This window comes from Narcine bancroftii, chromosome 3, assembly GCF_036971445.1.
Source record: "Narcine bancroftii isolate sNarBan1 chromosome 3, sNarBan1.hap1, whole genome shotgun sequence".
Lineage (NCBI taxonomy): Eukaryota > Metazoa > Chordata > Chondrichthyes > Torpediniformes > Narcinidae > Narcine > Narcine bancroftii.
This window is the reverse complement of record NC_091471.1, coordinates 271,010,898-271,030,802: the sequence shown is the minus strand read 5'-3', so window position 1 is coordinate 271,030,802 and position 19,905 is coordinate 271,010,898. Positions and strand designations below refer to the sequence as shown.

Sequence of the window (19,905 nt, the reverse complement as noted above, 5' to 3'; positions counted from 1 at the left end):
AAACAGTAACAGCACATTGAACCTCCTTATCAACAATAAAGGGCCTTAAATTCTGAGGAAAACAGCAATTGTTTCCTGCACATAAAAAAGGATTAACAGTAGTTTCTATGATTTCTTGACCATTTGTGTATTATTCCATGACCTCATTGCTGAAGTTAACTATTTTTGGTTCTACACAATAAATCTCAAGGGATCAGTACAGATTATTGAAAATGGCACTGCCCGTGAAGGGTAAAGCATTATCTACTTTCTTCAAACCCAAGAGAGATTTCCACACAATTTAAAAATGCAGGAGCTTATCTTCCACGAACAGGGCATCTTGGACCTTGAAGAATTCAGATTGACTTTAAAGTTATCCCGATATTGAGAGATTTCTTCTTTTCTTTGGCTTGGCTTCGCAGACGAAGATTTATGGAGGGGTAATGTCCACGTCAGCTGCAGGCTCGTTTGTGGCTGACAAGTCTGATGCGGGACAGGCAGACACGGTTGCAGCGGTTGCAAGGGAAAATTGGAGGGTATGGGTTGGGTGTTGGGTTTTTCCTCTTTTGTCTTTTGTCAGTGAGGTAGGCTCTGCGGTCTTCTTCAAAGGAGGTTGCTGCCCGCCGAACTGTGAGGTGCCAAGATGCACGGTTGGAGGCGAGATCAGCCCACTGGCGGGGGTCAATGTGGCAGGCACCAAGAGATTTCTTTAGGCAGTCCTTGTACCTCTTCTTTGGTGCACCTCTGTCACGGTGGCCAGTGGAGAGCTTGCCATATAACACGATCTTGGGAAGGCGATGGTCCTCCATTCTGGAGACGTGACCTACCCAGCGCAGTTGGATCTTCAGCAGCGTGGATTTGATGCTGTCGGCCTCTGCCATCTCAAGTACTTCGATGTTGGAGATGAAGTCGTTCCAATGAATGTTGATGATGGAGCGGAGACAATGCTGGTGGAAGCGTTTTAGGAGCCGTAGGTGATGCCAGTAGAGGACCCATGATTCGGAGCCAAACAGGAGTGTGGGTATGACAACGGCTCTGTATACGCTAATCTTTGTGAGGTTTTTCAGTTTGTTGTTTTTCCAGACTCTTTTGTGTAGTCTTCCAAAGGCGCTATTTGCCTTGGCGAGTCTGTTGAGAGAGCAGCAAGCCAAGCAGAGAGTCGTAGGGAAGAGGTTGGACCATCTTATTCAGTCTCACTACATCAACCAGCTTGTCATTCATCCTCTTCAAAGAATGTTTTTGGTCCTAGACCAACTTCAAGCTGCCCCTCCCCACTTCACCACACTTTCCCCGCATCACCATTCCTAATCCACAGACCGTCATACGTACAGACCATCATATATATATTGGAGTATCCTGTATCTAATGATACAGTTTGTAAAGGTGGTTAAAAAGGCACATGATACTTATCCTTATTAGCTCAGGCAAAGAGCATAAGAGCAAGGTCATTAACATTTCAGGTCAGAACCCTTTGGGTTTGAAGAGTTCAGACCTTAAAACCTGACCATTTTTTATTTTCCTCTTGGATGCCAATAGTAGGTTGTTCAGATTCCTCTTGTTAGAGATGGTAAAGGTGTACCCCACTTTACAAATACCAGAATTACAAATATCTTCCTTTACAAAGAAAACCGTATTTTCTTTTAAGAAAGGATTTGAATGGGTTTTCACTTTTATGAAAGTAGCCTCCAATAATAGTCACTTTACACCATTTCAGTTTACAAATGTTACCTGGGAACGGTCTAGTTTCGTAGAGCGGGGTATACCTATAATTATTTGGCGCAGGTGGAGTGAAAGATATCTGTCACATACCAGTCTATTCTTCAATGCAGTTTGGGGTCTGTTGCAAGCAAACAAGGTGTTACTTCATTTTTGGAGCAATTGAACACTGTGCAATGCAGTGGACAACAATTTTATTCTAAAAGTTTGCTTATTGTAAAATAAAATGTAGATTATGATAGACAACTTCAAGATGACCATAAAAGTAATTTCAGATTTGCTATATCAGGTAGGAAGTTAGAGAAACATTAAATTAACTTTTATTGAATTTGGCATTAAGCATATACTCATCACAAATGTAACAGAACTTATCGCAACTGTTGCAACTTTGATGAGACATTTCTGTTGTATTGAAGCTTCCTGAAGACAATAAATGCTATTGTTCATGCACTCACTTTGCTATTGCCTGAAGAACATGTGCATCAACACGTGTTCAATCTCTATCAATGTAATGCACAGCATTTGTATATGTGAGCTGCTTTTATAGCCTGTCTACATCTATCCTGACAAATTATGCCAAGACTGAAGACAACACTTGCATAGCACCTGCACTGACTGTATGCCCACACATGCTTGGACTGAGCAAAACAGTTTGCTTTCTGGCCAATATACTAGTAGACTTAAAATAAGACAGGAATCACAAAATAGGTTATATCTAAAAGACAGTATGTGATAGGAACCCAAAAGTATTCAGAAAGCAAAATCATTGTTGACCCTTCCCAATCCATGCCTCCTGATAGATGGGACGTCATGTTTCAGCCGACAATCTGCCTTGAAGGAATTCCTGCAGTGGCATTCTGGATCTGAGATGACTGACCTCCAACACTTTGAGCTGGGGAATTGTTTATCTGAACTACTCTAGTTTGAAAATACTTCACTTGCCAGTAACCACAGCATATTTGTCTGTTAAATCATCAGTCTTTCTGCTCAGAAGAAATAGTGGTTGGAATGTATTGATTGTAAAATACGCTCACCTGCATCAACATCAAAATTTTCTTATGGATTTACAGATAAGTGCCATACTTAAACTTTTTGCAGATGCAGGGAAATTCCTGCCTCCCTTCAATTTTGCATGTTGTAATCTCTATGGGATTGAATATGAAAGTAATAAAAGTCCTAACATCTCACTGGCTTATTGTGATATTATCCAAAAATACAACAGTGACACAAGAGATGCTGGAACCTAAAGCAAATAAAACCAATAGGCTGGAGGGACTCAGTGTGAGCAGGCATTTCAGATCAGAGCTCTTCATCAAGACAAATCAGCAAGAAGAACGGTAAAACCCCTGTTATCTGGAATTCAAGCAACCAGCCAAAACAATTTTTTTTTTAATTTTTAAAGGTAAATAAATAGATTGAAAATTTCAATAGATAAAAATTTACTTTTAAATGGTAAAAGTTCCCGTTTGGTGAAGATGGGAGCAAATATTCAGCCAGCGGTCGTGCTTTGCTCATAGCAGCTGTTTGATTAAAGTTGTGTTTGAATAAAATGTTGTCGCCCAGGATGAAGAGCTGGTTGATGCCTCTCGCTGTTCAGCTGACTTTTTTTTACAAGTGTCTCCTTATTCCTGCTTAGTATGTATCTTTATCTTTACTAGTATATTATTAACTGTATTAACATGGCTTTATCTGTAAACTTGGGGGACAGGGGATGGGGGAGTTAATTATAATGGCAGAAAGGTTAGTGTAGAGGTTAATGCTACACTGTTGGCGAGCAAGAGATCAGGGTTTGAATCTAAATTTAAATTTTGTAAGTTATTGGGAGGAACTGATTAAGGTGAACTTTACATAATTAAGGTCTTCAGTACTGATTTTTTTTTCCAAATTACATTTTGCACTATTTTTTGTCTTTTAAAATGTTCATTCTTAATGTTAGTTTTAGTTGTAAGAGTGAATCCCAAGCAACTGGAAAACTCACTTATCCAGCATCGAACAATCCCTGAATTGCCAGACACCAGGGTTTTACTGTATAAACTTAAACTTTTGCAATGTTTAATAAAGACAGTAATCCTGAATGTTACTTGTAGAATGGTGTTTAAGCAGTGGGAACCAAGTGCACAGCTCACCTTGTGAAAAAGTCATTCCTTTACTGGTGTGCCCTTCCTGAAGGTGCATCCACTGTCTTCTTTTTGAGCTGACCATCTCTTCCCTCTGGGTGTCACACTTGTAGGCAAGTGAGTTTGTTCAGATCTGTGATGTTGGAACTGTCCATGAGGGTCCTGACATTCTGGGCACTGAAATAACAGGTGGTGGAAAGACAACAGGAAATCCAGTAAAATGGTAGTAACTATTCTTCAGTGTTTTCAAGGCTAAATATTATAGCTATTGTACCCTTGTAGCAGGTATCTCAAACACTAATGCTTTTCACCATACAACACCATTTTATTCACTTTCACATTTAAGAAGCATTGAGGCAAGTAGTTCGGGGTGGCACAGTTAGTGTTTTGGTTAGTGCAAAGCTGTAACAGCACCAATGACCGGCCTCTGAATCCAGTGCTGTCTGTAAAGTTTTTGTTCATTCTCCCTGTGTCTTCGTGAGTTTCCTTCAGATATTCCAGTTTCCTCCCACCCTTCAAAACGTACCAGGATTGTAGGTCAATTGGGTGTAATGGGCCAGCATGGGCTCACAGGCTGGAAAGGCCTTTACCATGTTGTATGTCCACATTTAAATTTAAAATTTACTTGAATCGCCAAACCATAAAAGGTTATAGACCTAGTTACCAATTGAACATTATAATTTCTTCCAGTCCACCAACCCCAGCACTGAGGCCCCAGTCACATACAATCTGATGGACACCTGCTCCTATTTGGGGGTTCATCAGCACCTTTGATGTTCCAAAGCACTTCATATCCAGTAAATTACTTATGGAGCATCGGCACCAATATACTGGAGATAATTCAGGAAGCAAATTACACAAAGAAATCTCCCATAAATAGCAAAATAATTGCCGGTGACTTGGAATTTTGCCAACAACCACATTGCACTTCATGTAGTGAATTTTCGGAATGCCTTTTCCTGGTCCTCCAGATGTGAACTTGCACACAGAGGCCAACAAGCCTACTGAGTGACAATAAATGGTTTGAAATACAATATTACAGATACTCCCCTGCTTACAATCTTTTGACTTACGATTTTTAAAAGTTACAATGGTATAATCGGGTAACTATCATTGTTTACTTTCATGGCGCTGGGTGGGTCACGTCTCCAGAATGGAGGACCATCGCCTTCCCAAGATCGTGTTATATGGCGAGCTTGCCACTGGCCACTGTGACAGAGGTGCACCAAAGAAGAGGTACAAGGACTGCCTAAAGAAATCTCTTGGTGCCTGCCACATTGACCACCGCCAGTGGGCTGATATCGCCTCAAACCGTACATCTTGGCACCTCACAGTTCGGCGGGCAGCAACCTCCTTTGAAGAAGACCGCAGAGCCCACCTCACTGACAAAAGACAAAGGAGGAAAAACCCAACACCCAACCCCAACCAACCAATTTTCCCCTGCAACCGCTGCAACCGTGTCTGCCTGTCCCGCATCGGACTTGTCAGCCACAAACGAGCCTGCAGCTGACGTGGACATTTACCCCTCCATAAATCTTCGTCCGCGAAGCCAAGCCAAAGAAAAGAATATGTTAAAGTAAGGACATCGCAAGCATCATCGATTTTTCCAATAAACATTAATAATTCCTCTAAGGTCAATTTTTTTATAGCCTCCTTGGTCAATCTCTACTTTTAGTTCAGTTAGAAAGCTTGCAGGGACTGATACAGAGCTGTGGGGAGAGACCAGGGCAGTGGGATCAGTGTGGGGACTGATACAGCACTGTCAGGAGAGAGCGGGGCAGTGGGATCAGTGTTGGGACTGATACAGCACTGTCAGGAGAGAGCGGGGCAGTGGGATCAGTGAGGGGACTGATGCAGCACAGTCGGGAGAGAGTGGGGCAGTGGGATCAGTGAGGGGACTGATACAGAGCTGTGGGGAGAGACCAGGGCAGTGGGATCAGTGTGGGGACTGATACAGCACTGTCAGGAGAGAGCGGGGCAGTGGGATCAGTGAGGGGACTGATGCAGCACAGTCGGGAGAGAGTGGGGCAGTGGGATCAGTGAGGGGACTGATACAGGGCTGTTAGGAGAGAGTGGGGCAGTGGGATCAGTGTTGGGAATGATAAAGGGCTGTGGGGGAGAGTGGGGCAGTGGGATCAGTGAGGGGACTGATACAGGGCTGTTGGGAGAGAGTGGGGCAGTGGGATCAGTGTTGGGACTGATACAGCACTGTCAGGAGAGAGCAGGGCAGTGGGATCAGTGAGGGGACTGATGCAGCACAGTCGGGAGAGAGTGGGGCAGTGGGATCAGTGAGGGGACTGATACAGGGCTGTTAGGAGAGAGTGGGGCAGTGGGATCAGTGTTGGGAATGATAAAGGGCTGTGGGGGAGAGTGGGGCAGTGGGATCAGTGAGGGGACTGATGCAGCACAATCGGAAGAGAGTGGGGCAGAGGGATCAGTGAGGGGACTGATACAGGGCTGTTGGGAGAGAGTGGGGCAGTGAGATCAGTGTGGACTTTTGGTGTTATACCTGTATTCTTTTTCGGCTTACGATTTTTTGACTTACAGTGGGGTTGTTGGAATGCAATCCCATTGTAAGTTGAAGAGTACCTGTATTTGCCATTTGTGCAAAATAACTCTACACATTGGAGGCCAATGAATGGTTTGGGTTGTAGACACTGCGCCTGGTCTTAATTGAATGGTTGAGGCTAGTTTGGGCTTCAGAGGGAAGGTCTCCCAGAGCATTTAATCAGACATTTCTCTTTTTCATGTATGAAACTTTGAGCTATGTGAAGGATGGACTACTGCTATAGCAAGAACATACAAGATGTCTCTGCCCAGCACGTTGATTTCCCTTTTTGGGAATTCTACAGGCAGCTTACAACTACCATTTTAAAAAAGGACTTTCCCTTCATTCCCAAATTGTCCACCCATCTTCAAAGGTTCCTTTTTATTGTCAGGTAAATAATACATTAAAAATATAATATACACGATTTACTCCTTGTAGGCAAAGAGTCACCATGAGCACGCTTTAGTAATAGAAGAAAGAGAAACAAAAGAGCGTCCTTTCAGAGACACTGTGTGTGTGTGTGTGTGTGTGGATTCACCTCCACCGCATTGCAGCAGTAACCCAAGCTCCAGATCCAGCCTTCAGTGGGAAACTATATTTCTTGAGCTTCCTCTGCCCTTCAGTTGTCAGTTTCAGTTGGAATTTGTTAGTGAAACCAATTAAGCCAAGTTTGGAGCCACATGCTGGAGCAGATGCTGGAGCAAGAAATGAACTGCTGGCTCCTGAGGCAGCAGCTGGAGGGAGAAATGGAGAGTCGAGGTTTCAGGTAAAGTCCATCTATCCAGAGTTTTAAAATCAAGTTTGGAATTATTTTTGGGCCCCACTCTACCCCTCTAATTCTGATCCTCCCATCCACTCCTACACTGGTCTTTGCACAGCCATTTTTCCCTAGTGTTTGCAGAGTTCATGAAGAATGCAGAGGCCTGTTCACTGATGTACAAGATCCTGGGGCTCGTGTGTCTCTGAGTTTCCCAGCTGCACATCTTCAAACAAAGTGTTTGTTTGCCTGTTGCAACCAGAGTGTTTATGAATCTGTACAAGGACTTCTCCATTTTTAGGCCATACAACCTTACCACACAGGGGACAATTTGGCTTATTGGATTTTTAGAAGTTCCTTGAACCATTGTGCCAAGTTTTGTTCCATACCGCAAGCGTCTCCAAGAACAATGATTTATTGGTCCACACAAATTGGAAAGGTTTAAATCCAGAAGGAGATTTGGCTTCACAATACAGCTACATAATACTTTCCTGGGGCTTGGCACTCTGTGAAGTATAACTCCTGTCCATGTCATACTAGATTATTAGTTAAAGCTAGGCCTTCAGAGATTTATAAACAAGACTTTCTTCTTAATGTCTTATTGATGCTCTCACTCATGGAAAACATTAAATTTTCATCTTCTGGGAATAGCTCAGCACAGGATGGTAATAATATGCACAGTACTCTCTCTCTCTCTCTCTCTCTCTCTCTCTCTCTCTCTCTCTCTCTCTCTCTCTCGACAAGGCCAAAATATGCGAGCCATGGTCAGAATCAGTTTTCTCTGCATTACAGGATTTGCTGGCAACCATATGTACTCTGTAGCTACTGTTCTTGGAACAATACAGTTTAATTGTTATTTTAATCATGCTTTGAAGCCTCATCTGATTTATGTACTGATATCGCTGACTTTTAACCCCTGTATTCTGTCTCTGTGCTTGCCAGATCAATGCACAGAAGCAATAGATTAGCAGCATGAATCCATAAACTTCACTGTTATTTTAAGTGAAGAGAATAGATGACATTGTTTACATTGACTTCCATTTCCCTTGTCCAAAATGCATTCCTGGCAGATAACTGAATAGTGAAGTGTTGTACTCCAAAGATATTAAGCCATTGTCATTAAGTAAGAGCAAACTGGTATTGGGATGTAGAAAGTTGCATGGCCCAATGATCTCTTTGTTCCAGGATACCATTCAGAAGGTCATATAAAAATGCCACAAAGCTATCAATATTTGACAAATAAATCTTAGTGGAGTTAAGCAATGGTTTCCTTATTTATTCTGTCAAATGGCCCTTTCTTTTAACCATATATAACCAATCTGAGACGCCTGCAAGCTCACACCAAGACACAAGAGAAACTTGTCCGTGAACTACTCTTTGCAGACGATGCCGCTTTAGTTGCCCATTCAGAGCCAGCTCTTCAGCGCTTGACGTCCTATTTTGCGGAAACTGCCAAAATGTTTGGCCTGGAAGTCAGCCTGAAGAAAACTGAGGTCCTCCATCAGCCAGCTCCCCACCATGACTACCAACCCCCTCCACATCTCCATCGGGCACACAAAACTCAAAACGGTCAACCAGTTTACCTATCTCGGCTGCACCCTTTCATCGGATGCAAGGATCGACAATGAGATAGACAACAGACTCGCCAAGGCAAATAGTGCCTTTGGAAGACTACACAAAAGAGTCTGGAAAAACAACCAACTGAAAAACCTCACAAAGATTAGCATATACAGAGCCGTTGTCATACCCACACTCCTGTTCGGCTCCGAATCATGGGTCCTCTACCGGTATCACCTACGGCTCCTAGAAGGCTTCCACCAGCGTTGTCTCTGCTCCATCCTCAACATTCATTGGAGCCCAATACATCTGACAGAGAAATTCTTCAAGGAGTTAAAGAAAATAATAATGAAATTTTTATGGAAAGGGGGGAAACCGAGGATAGCACTAGATAAATTAACAGAATGGTATAAACAAGGAGGCTTACAACTGCCAAACTTTAAAAATTATTATAGAGCTCCACAATTAAGATACCTATCAGATCTTTATCAAACAAGGGAAAAGCCAGATTGGACCAGATTAGAATTAGATAAAATAGGGGAAAAGATACCTGAACACATATTATATAAATGGGATGAAAAATTGGTACAACATAGAAGTTCTCCAGTATTACATCATCTACTCAATATTTGGAAGAAGATTCATGTAGAAAGAAATAAAACAAATTATCAATTACCAAAACTAATATTGACGCAAAACAAGTTACTCCCTTTTACAATAGATAACCTTTCCTTTAGAGAATGGGAGAAAAAAGGGATTAAAAGAATAGAAAATTGTTTTTCAGGAAATAGATTATTATCCTTTGAACAAATGAAAGATAAATACAATTTAACTCAAGATACAGCGCTGGCATATTACCAATTGAGATCCTACTTGAAGGACAAATTTGGAAGCAGTCTGAGTTTACCAGAGGGAAGTAACTTTGAATATGTGATTACAGATACAATGATAATCAAAAGATTTATAACAAATATGTATATTAAACTGCAAGAAAAGGAGAATGAGGAAAAATTTGGTAAAACTAAACAAAAATGGGAACAAGATTTAAATATAAAGATAAAAAAGGAAATATGGGAGAAGTTATGTTCTGGAACAATGAGAAATACAATAAATACGAGGTTACGTATGATACAATATAACTGGATACACAGGCTATACATTACACCTCAAAAGTTAAATAAATGGGACCCAACAGTATCTGATAGGTGTTTTCGATGTAAAAAAGAAATGGGAACAACAATTCATGCAATCTGGACATGTGAGAAAGTAGAAAAATTTTGGGAAGATCTAAATCAGATATTAAATAAAATTACAGAAAACAATATACCAAAGAATCCAGAGATCTTCCTCCTAAGTAACATAAAAAACAAAGAATTTGGAATTGATTTGGAGGATGCACAAAAAAGATTTGTTAAGATAGCTCTAGCCATAGCAAAAAAATGTATTATGTCAACCTGGAAATTGGAAGATAATTTGAAAATACAACAATGGTATATAGAAATGAATAAATGTATTCCATTAGAAAAAATAACATATAGTTTAAGAAATAATATTGAAATATTTGAACAAATATGGGAGCCTTACATGAAACACAATAGCGAAAACCTACTGGGGACATTCACTACCTAAATTAACGGAAGGAGAAGGAAATGAAAAGAATTGACTCAGTGGAATTTCTTGTGTATTTTTATTGAATGACAACATTGTTTGACTGGTTTAATGTATCCTAGATTTTGTACTTTAAATGGACGGGAGGGGGGAGGTAGGGAGGGTGGGATGGGAGGAGGGAGGGGGGGGAGAAAATGGCACTGTATATGTTTGAAAAGGAAAAAGTGTGTATCATGGTTAATGTGGTTTATGGTGTGAAAAATAAAAATTAAAAAAAAACATTCATTGGAGCGACTTCATCTCCAACATCGAAGTACTCGAGATGGCAGAGGCCGACAGCATCGAATCCACGCTGCTGAAGATCAAATGGCACTGGGTAGGTCACGTCTCCAGAATGGAGGACCATCGCCTTCCCAAGATCGTGTTATATGGCGAGCTCTCCACTGGCCACCAAGACAGAGGTGCACCAAAGAAGAGGTACAAGGACTGCCTAAAGAAAGCTCTTGGTGCCTGCCACATTGATCACCGCCAGTGGGTTGATATCGCCTCAAACCGTGCATCTTGGCGCCTCACAGTTCAGCGGGCAGCAACCTCCTTTGAAGAAGACCGCAGAGCCCACCTCACTGTCAAAAGACAAAGGAGGAAAAACCCAACACCCAACCCCAACCCACCAATTTTTCCTTGCAACTGCTGCAACCATGTCTGCCTGTCCCGCATCGGACTTGTCAGCCACAAACGAGCCTGCAGCTGATGTGGACTTTTCCCCTCCATAAATCTTCGCCCGCGAAGCCAAGCCAAAGAAAAAAAAAGAAAGAAGATATAACCATATAACCATTTACGGAGCGGAAACAGGCCATGTTGCCCTTTCATGTCCACACCGGTTCACTGATTTTGTGCGCCCTCTTCAGGCATTGGTGATTTTAAGTGTTGTGTATCTACAGATTTGCTGCCAGTAGTCCTTGGCCTGATCTAGATCTGTTCCATCGGGTCTGCTCTTGGCACATTAACAAAAATCTGTCAAGGAGATGTATGCAGTTAGTCGTAAGTAAGTTTCCTTTACTTCAACCGATTCTCATCGCTCCTTCCAAAGGGTATATGGTTAGGTGTGTTGCTGCAGAGACGGTGACAAGGTAGAAACCAAACAGTATATGGGTTTTACTACTTCTTACATGGAGGTAGGTCAAGTACAGGTGTAAGCGGATAGTCACAACCTGCTAGTGAATCCCTCGCTGCCAATGGATAAGTATGGGAATGATCTGAAGGTACAGCAGGCTGACCACAAGTTGTGAGCGTTAAAACTAGTGCCAAATCTAAAGCTGAAGAGTGCAATTTATATTTGCATCAAGACTCAAATCAAGTCTAGAAAGAAATAAAATAAATTACCAAATACCAAAACTAATATTGACGCAAAATAAGCTACTCCCTTTTACAATAGACAACCTTGCCTTTAGAAAATGGGAAAAAAAAGGGATTAAAAGAATAGAAAATTGTTTTTCAGGAAGTAGATTCTTATCCTTTGAACAAATGAGAGATAAGTACAATATAACTGGAGATACAGCGCTGGCATATTACCAACTGAGATCCTACTTGAAAGATAAATTAGGAAGCAACTTGAGTTTACCAGAGGGAAGTAACCTTGAATATGTGATTACAGATACAATGTTAATCAAAAGATTTATAAAAAATATGTATATTAAACTGCAAGAAAAGGAGAATGAGGAAACAAATGGTAAAACTAAACAAAAATGGGAACAAGATTTAAATATAAAGATAAAAAAGGAAACATGGGAGAAGTTATGCTCTGGAACGATGAGAAATACAATAAATACGAGGCTGCGTATGATACAATATAATTGGTTACACAGACTATACATTACACCGCAAAAGTTAAATAAATGGGACCCAACAGTATCTGATAGATGTTTTCGATGTAAAAAAGAAAGGGGAACAACAATTCATGCAATCTGGACATGTGAGAGAGTAGAAAAATTTTGGGATGATCTCAATCAGATATTAAATAAAATAACAGAAAACAATATACCAAAGAATCCAGAGATCTTTCTCCTAAGTAACATAAAAAATAAAGAATTTGGAATTGACTTGGAAGATGCACAAAAAAGATTTGTCAAGATAGCCCTAGCCGTAGCAAAAAAATGTATTATGTCAACCTGGAAAATGGAAGATAATTTGAAAATACAACAATGGTATATAGAAATGAATAAATGTATTCCATTAGAAAAAATAACATATAGTTTAAGAAATAATATTGAAATATTCGAACAAGTATGGGAGCCTTACATTAAATACAATAGCGAAAACCTACCGGGAACAAACATTACCTAAGTTGATGGAAGGAGAAGAAAAGAAAAGAATGGACTCAGTAGAATTTCTGGTGTATTTTTGTTGAATGACAACATTGTCTAACTGAATTAATGCAACCTAGATTGTATACCTAAAATGGATGAGAGGGGGGGGGGTGGGGGGGTGGCGTGGGAGGAGGGAGGGGGGAGGGAGAAAAAGTCACTGTAAATGTGTGGAAAATAAAAAGTGTATATCATGGCTATTGTGATTTATGGTGTGAAAAATAAAAAATTTAAAAAAAAAAAAAGACTCAAATCAAGTCCAAGAATGACATTCCTTCTGGACACACCAAGTGGTCTAAAGTGATCAGAGCAAGTATGTCAAAACATGTATTTTACGAACATAGCTCACTGTAGATTCCAGAAGGAAAGACACTGTTCAGGCAATTCAACATTCTAGAGTTTGGAAAGGAAATGATATTGCACTGTAGACACAAGTGACTGCAGATATTGGAAACTTTAGCAAAAGAAAATAAATAGCTGCATGAACTCAGATGGCTGAACAGCATTTACGGCGACAAAGGGTTGGTCAACATTTTGTCTCAAGTCCCTGTATCTGGAGGGAAAGAGCGGAGGAAAGATATCCAAATAAAGAAGTGAGAGGAAGGGGTGAGATAAAGGCTGGCAGTAGAAAGATGGGACCAGATGAAAATGTGGTCATATAATTGGATAATGAATACATTATATCAGGGTCAAAGATGTCCCAAAATGAATAGAGGAAATGCTAAGATTTTTAAGATGTTAAATAGCTGGTTGATTTTCAAACACATATTGAATGACTTCTATTTCCATCAGCTCCAAGAATAAGGTCGGCGTGAGCCTGCAATTTGTCTATGTTTTCAACTCCCGTGATTTAGACATTGATCACTGTTAATTATTGTTGATTGGTAAATATTATTGAATTCCCATCAACTCTATGGAATATCTGTGGTCTAAGAAGGCAGCTCACAAACACTTTCTCAAGAAGAATTAAGAGGGGCATTAAACATTGAACTTGCTGGCCAGAGCCTTCCCAGAAGATGAACAGTGTCACATGAATGATAAAAAGGCACAGAAATTAACATTCTTAGCAACCAGAGATGATTGTTAATCCATGCAATGGTCATTGTGCTGAAAGTCTTCTTTAGTCTCAGGTAGTTTGAGAAGGTGCAGAAGTGAGTTTCTGAAGTGATCCCTGGGGAAAGAGCCTCCAATTTCTAAAGAGAATTAAGGCTCAAGGTTGAACAGGAAAGATTAGAATGAGAAGAGAGTTCATTGAAAAAAATGGCGGTGCAGCCAAAGCCGCTGTCAAGGCAGCGGTGTCGCTGGTGTGCACTTGGGAGAGCAGGGAGTGGGGACACAGCACTGTTCCATCGGGTTTAACTGGCCCAAATGCTGATGGCTTCTTACAGGCTTTACACAACCTGTTAAAAGAGCTGATGGTGCTTTTTTTAAAATGCTGTGACCACGGAGGTCTGTGCCCAAGATGGAGGTGCCCATATTAGGCAGCATATCATGAGGTATTGCAGACTCTGGCAAATCAGCAAACAAGCGCAGGACACCAGAAATATGGAGAAGACCCCCCCCCCCACTCCTCCCCAACCCATTTATGAAGGAAAAGCACAGAAGATGACCCTTCAGGGTGGTGAAGGACCCACACAGTTTGTGGGCCACCGCCAAATAGCTGTGGGAACTAGGTACCGAAAATGGGATACAGTAGGGTAGTGAGGGCAAGAAGGACTCCTGAAGGGACTCAGGCACTGAAGTCTTCCTGATCGTACCAGAGGTTTGGATCTGGAGCTCAGGTTGCCGATGAATCAAACAGGAGTGTGCATGGCATTGGAAGCAAATCAGTGACTCTGAAAGGATTCTATTTTGATTCCCTTTCTCCTATTGTTAAGGGCGCTGGGAAATGCTCACGGCGAATCTTTGTTTGCCTTATGGCAGAAAACGTTGATCCGTATATATTCCATTTTAAATGTATTATTACATGACAAATTTATGTGTAAAATGTACTGATGTACTGAAATTCTTGCTTGTTGTAAATGTTAGAAGTATTCAAAACCATAAAATAGTTTTATAATAGAGAAAAATTACTTCTATTGCCCAGAATTTTCTTTTTGTTAAATAAAGTGCTGGAAGATTTTCACAGAGACTCTGGCACAATATCTTGTGGAGATATAATCAGAAAAGCTTATAAAAGGGCGGAAGAGAAAAAGAAATTGAGTACCGAAAACAGACCAAGGGATTTGTTCTTTCACAAAGCCCAGAAACATTGTTTATGCTGAATGCCTTGTTGCTGTACAGTAAAGTTCAATGGTTTGATATCTCTAATACAGGACACTGACTGTTGCTGACCTTCAGGTCAGTTCTTAACTGCTGGTGCTCTGCATGTTTTCTCTCAATTTGATTGTGGCCCATCAAAAAGAAAGTTAAAAACAAAAGCTACAGATGCTGGGAATTTTGATATAAAACAGAAATTGTGGAAACCTTAAGCCTTACCTGAGGAAAGAGAAATGGAGTCGCATTGCAGGTTCCATGGCCCTCTATTGAACTGTTTCTCTTTATTGGAAGAATATACTGATTCTTTTGAGCTAATATAAAACTCATAAACGAGTATTTCCAGCCTTATCTGTTTTTATTATAGCCAAGAATAATTGCAAATTAGGCTCAGGTAGGCAACTTGAAAGGCATGGACACATTGAGCAGAAGGCTCTGGGCTGTTCTGGAAGATGTAATGATACAGTTTCAATCCCACTTGGGAGTTTCAACTCAGTTAATTGAATGTAGCTAGAGTTAAAACCCAAGGCCTAACAGGCTCCATGATTGTTGTCAATAACCATTCCAGTCCTGGGCATGTTGTTACAAACTTCAGTAATGCCTGTGGGATGTATTGTGCTTTTTCTTCTGTGTGTGGCAAAGCATGTGAGTGAAAACATGGTCTCTGAATCTTTCTTTGGAGTGAAGAAGGATGAAAGCTAACTTAATAGTGGTCTACAAGATTTTGAAAAACATCAATAGGGTGGCCAGCCAACGCCTTTTTCTTAGGGCAGGAACGTCAAACACATCAGTACAAGGGAGGCAAACAAGCAGCAGCATTAATTGTTGACATCAAGAAACCCAGAACCACTTGCAGAACTGACAATTTTCATTTCATCAAAAGGAGTTTAAGCCCTCAAGCAGTGAAGTGTTGTCAGGATATTACTCCAAACATCAATGATCATAAAAGTGAAGGGAGGAAAGTTTAGGGGTAAGGTTTTTTTTACAGAGAGTTGTGGGTTTCTGGAATGCCTTGCCAGGGGTGATGGTAGAGGTTAAAACTTTAAAAGACTCTTATGCAGGCACTGTTTTTTCTCAAAAGTCACAAATTCAGCTTTGGCTCTACTCTTGCTCTTTTAAGCTTTCTGAGTCCCAGGTACATCACGCTGATTATTGGCACGTGATCACTGTAGCAGCCTGCACCCGGATATGTTTTGCATGATTTCAAAGCATTTCTATATCTCCTTCTTATAAGGCCGGAATCAATCTGGTTTCTGGTGTTATCCCCTGGGCTCTTCCATGTCCATAGTTTTCTCGGTGTTGCTTGAAGATGGTATTACCAATTATGTAATCTTTTCTGTGACCTGTACAGCTAGTCGTTCACTTCTCTCATTTCTCTCACCTATGCCGTAATGCCTAATATTGTCCTCGTCCCTGGTCTTGCCTACTTTTGCATTAAAGTCTCATTGAATAATGGTATTTTTTGAGCTTTTATATTGTCTTAATATAAAATTGATCGATGCTTTCTTTCCTGCTGTCTGCTGTTGGGACATAAACTTGAATGATTTAATGGCAAAAGATTTTGAATATAGTTTCACAAGTAACATTCGATCTGATGTTGTCCAAAAAAATCTTTTATGGATTTTGCATGTTCTTCATCTAACATAATTCCAACACCTTTTCCATGTATCTCTCCTGAATAAACAATGGTATATTCCTCTCAGCTTATTTTACTAGCTCCTTTCCAGCTTATCTTGCACATTCCCAAGATGTTGACTTTTAATCTTTCCCTTTCCTGTTTGATGTTGTCTTGTTTACCAGGTTGGCTAAGGGTTCTTACATTCCAGGTTGCTACTCTGATCTGATCTTCTTTGATTGGAATCTGCTGACAGTTGACAGGTAACAGTCGAAGTTCACCTGTGGCTCATGAGATCCTTTACCAGATGAAGTTCCTTCAGTGAAGGCTCCATTCACATCTTTGAGCTGAGACCAGATTTGATTTGAGTTCATGATTATGCCAGGGAAGAAAACTGAAGTGGTTTCCTGTTGCCTTCTTCAGTCGCAATGTCCATACTGGACGGGTAACCCTGGCCATTGATCAGTAGATTCATCTGCCCAGCGTTTTTAGTTTTACAACCATAAATTCCAATTGTGGAATCTGCTTGTAAAAACTATCCACCATCAGCAATCCATGGCTTAATATGACCCTGATTGGGAGGCTAAACAGGTACTACACCTTGCCCAAGGATGACCTGTAGGCTATTGGACAGAAGGAGCGCTTCACTCCTCCTTTAGTTGAGCAATTACGCAGCATTGACATGGTGTTCGAGGCTCTACAAAACATCACTATTATAGAACAGCAATGGGAAGAACTCAGAGACAGTATAACACAAGCAGCACAAGAGGTGATTCCCAAACAACAGAAAAAAGCTAAAAAGAAATGGATGACAGGAGAAATTCTGAATCTTAAGGAACAAAGAAGAAAATGTCAGGAAACTGAAGAAGCCAAAGTATGCACCAGATAACAACCAAGTGCAAGGAAGCAAAAGATACGTGGCTTAAGGACAAATGTGAGTTAATGTAGCAATGGCAGTAACTGTATACATGACGAGATTAAAGAGGTCATAAATTGGAAGAAAAGCAGGGTAACAGCAGGATGTATTAAAGTAATAGACAGCTCTATAATTAATTATGAAAAAAGGAAAAATAATGCAAAGATGGTCAGAATACGTCAAAGATCTATACAACAACAACGATCGAGAGGACATCTTTGATATTGGTAACAACAACAAGGGCCCAGCAATAACGAAAAGAGAAATGGAACATGCTATGAAGAAAATGCAAAAAGGGAAATTATCAGGACTAGGTAACATTCCGGCTGAACTGTAGGAAGTGCGAAGTTTTGGTGAAGGAAAATTAGCAATCATATTAAATAGAATATATAAGAGTGGCAACGTACCAGAAGATCTTTTAAAGACAGTAGGGAATGCGCTACCTAAGAAACTATGTGCAACAGAGTGTGGACAACACAGAACAATTAGTATAATAAAGCCTCTTCACAAAAACCTCTACTTAAAATCATCATCCTCCAAGAGGCTTCAAATCTTTTACATTTGTCACACAACGAGTTGATATCTGGGTAGATATGAGTGAGCTTAACTTTAGAAAAATGTACTATGTGCACCACTTTAAATGGAATCAAACTGTACCGAGCGCATAGATTCAAGTCATGGATAAGGGCCAAAACTGAAATCCAATCTTCTTCTGAAATTGACATATTAACATCATTATCCCATTCACTTTTGATCCTAATTAAATTTTTGGTTTTGTCCCAATTTAGCAGAATATTGGAGAACTATTTTCAGAACATTTTTTGGCCATTTTTGGGATCGATCTAGAACAATGTCCATTGATTGCAATGTTTGGCTTCTGCAGTGATGTAAACATATACTGTATTTAATATCTAACTAAAAACAGGTCTTACATTTTCTACATTAATGGATAGAAGAGGAATATTGATTAAATGGAAAGAGGACTTTCCACCCACCCATACACAATGGTTACTGGATATTATGTCCTTTCTAAGTTTGGAATAAATCAGACATAAATGTTAGGAAGATTAAGACCTCCGTCGTTAAGACTTGGGGTCCATTTATAGCTTACTTTCATAACTGGAATGAACAAGGTGTGGGGATGCAGAAAATGGGCGTGTTCCATTGGATCTCCTCAATTTTACGTCTGCTTGTATGCCAATTTCAACCTTGATTGGTGAATGTCTACTGGCATCAAGGTGCAGCCATACAGATAGATGAAGAGATTGGTGAATATCAGCCAATAAAGCGAGGAGTCAGACAAGGTGGTGATCAATCTGTTCTCTCTGTACAATGAACACATCATGAGAACCATACAAACCCTGCCTGGAATAAGTATAGGAGGACACAATATCAACAACCTCTCTACTCTGCAGATGATACAGTTCTGAGAGCAAACAGTGAAGAAACTTACAGAAATTAGCATCTACCATCAACACAGGGCAAAAGACTAAATCAAAAGAAAACTGAAGTAATGGTCATATCAAAGAAACCTACTATTCCAAATTGTAGGATCGTATTGGGAAATGAAATCCTGAAACAAGTTCAAGTACCTTTGATCGTGGGGAACATCTGACGGCAAATGCGAAATAGACATAAAAGCAAGAACAGCATTTATAGAAATGAGAAATATCCGAATCAACAAGAAAATAGCAATTGATATCTGCCTTTGAACTCTCAGCTACTACATTCTTCCTATATTGATGTCTGGCTGCGAGTCATTGACCATCATAAATGCAATGAAAAAAAAGAATCAATGCAGCAGAGATGCAGTTTCTCAGAAGAATTATATATAGATAGGATAACAAAGAAGTTCTACAAAGAACGAAAACAAAACATACATTCCTTCAAAGAATCACAAAACAATGATCAAAATTCTTGAGACGCATCATGAGAAGAGATGTATTAGTACATTTAGTTACAACTGGGAAGCTGGAAGAAAAAAGAAACAGAGACCGACAGAAAATGAAAATGAGAGATGGATTAATATCTGGTTAGAAACAGGGGAGCAACAACTGCAATTCGGAGATTCAGAGACCATGATGGATGGAGAGACATAATCGCTCATGCAGAATGGCAAGGCACCTGAACCTCTGCAGATACATGGACAAAAGAAAAATAGAGGGTTATGAGGTAGGAAGAGATTTTTTTGATAGGAATATACAGGCCGGCACAACATTGAGGGCTGAAGGGCCTGTACTGTGATGTAATGCTCTATGTTCTATTTTCTAACCTTGTTCCACGGGTTAGAGGGAAGAGATGAGTTGGGTTTAACGGCCTCATCTAATCTTGGGGAGTGTCCATGATTAGGGTCCTGCTGAGGCTCAGTGTGTTGTGACTTTGTGAGAGGATGTCAGCTGATAACTAACAATCAGGTTTTTGACCAGAGCTCTGAGGGTATGAGTCCGATTGAATGCAGATAAGATCCTCCATT

General features: G+C 40.4%; 1 long non-coding RNA gene across 1 annotated transcript in view; it reads right to left on the bottom strand.

The window, feature by feature from the left end:
• LOC138756487 (uncharacterized) overlaps positions 1-19,905 on the bottom strand; it is an 88,602-nt gene that overhangs the window by 29,498 nt on the left and 39,199 nt on the right. The window contains exon 4 of the long non-coding RNA XR_011353095.1: positions 3,822-3,989. This is a non-coding gene — a long non-coding RNA (uncharacterized lncRNA). The remainder of the gene's footprint in view (positions 1-3,821; positions 3,990-19,905) is intronic.